Below are 619 nucleotides of genomic sequence, written 5' to 3'. Positions count from 1 at the left end.
TGTGTGTGTGTGTGTGTGTGTGTGTGTGTGTGTGTGTGTGTGTGTGTGTGTGTGTGTTACTGTGTGTCCTTGTCTCATCGGGTTCCCGAGGTCACAGGTCACAATGATGGTCTGATTCTCCTTCCTTTGAACACACACCAGTCTGTCCACACCCTGCACACACACAATATTAACTGAAGGTAGTGTGTGTGTGTGTGTGTGTGTGTGTGTGTGTGTGTGTGTGTGTGTGTGTGTGTGTGTGTGTGTGTGTTCACCTGGCTGCTCTGGAAGTGTGTGTGTTCCGGGACTCGGACCACCAGCTCGGTCTCATATGCTCCCTCACCGTCATTTTCTGCCGACACTGAAATCACCACCAACTGATCCCCACCAACCAACACACTGTCTGACACCCTAACACACACACCACACAGTAAATCAGTAGATTCCAGGGGAATCAGTGAAGAAACTAAAAACAACAGAAACTACAGAACTCTTTCTCTGTGTGTGTGTGTTGCTCACGGCTCAGCCCTCAGCTTCAGGTCAGGAACACAAATGTTGTCATCTCCACAGTCCAGAATGATCCTGGTCTACACACACACACACACACACACACACACACACACACACACACACACACACA

The 619-nt window shown here is 49.3% G+C and overlaps 1 long non-coding RNA gene across 1 annotated transcript; it reads right to left on the bottom strand.

Moving 5' to 3' along the window:
* Positions 1-6: 6 nt before the first annotated feature.
* LOC111649697 (uncharacterized) lies at positions 7-588 on the bottom strand. The gene is made up of 3 exons (XR_002760325.2): positions 499-588; positions 255-390; positions 7-153 (listed from the first exon to the last, which is right to left on the bottom strand). It is a non-coding gene; the product is annotated as an uncharacterized LOC111649697 (long non-coding RNA).
* Between the last annotated feature and the right edge of the window lie 31 nt (positions 589-619).

This window comes from Seriola lalandi, unplaced genomic scaffold (genome assembly GCF_002814215.2).
Source record: "Seriola lalandi dorsalis isolate HSWRI2012SDOR001 ecotype SW California unplaced genomic scaffold, Sedor1 jcf7180002051732, whole genome shotgun sequence".
Lineage (NCBI taxonomy): Eukaryota > Metazoa > Chordata > Actinopteri > Carangiformes > Carangidae > Seriola > Seriola lalandi.
This window is presented reverse-complemented; position numbering and strand designations above follow the sequence as displayed.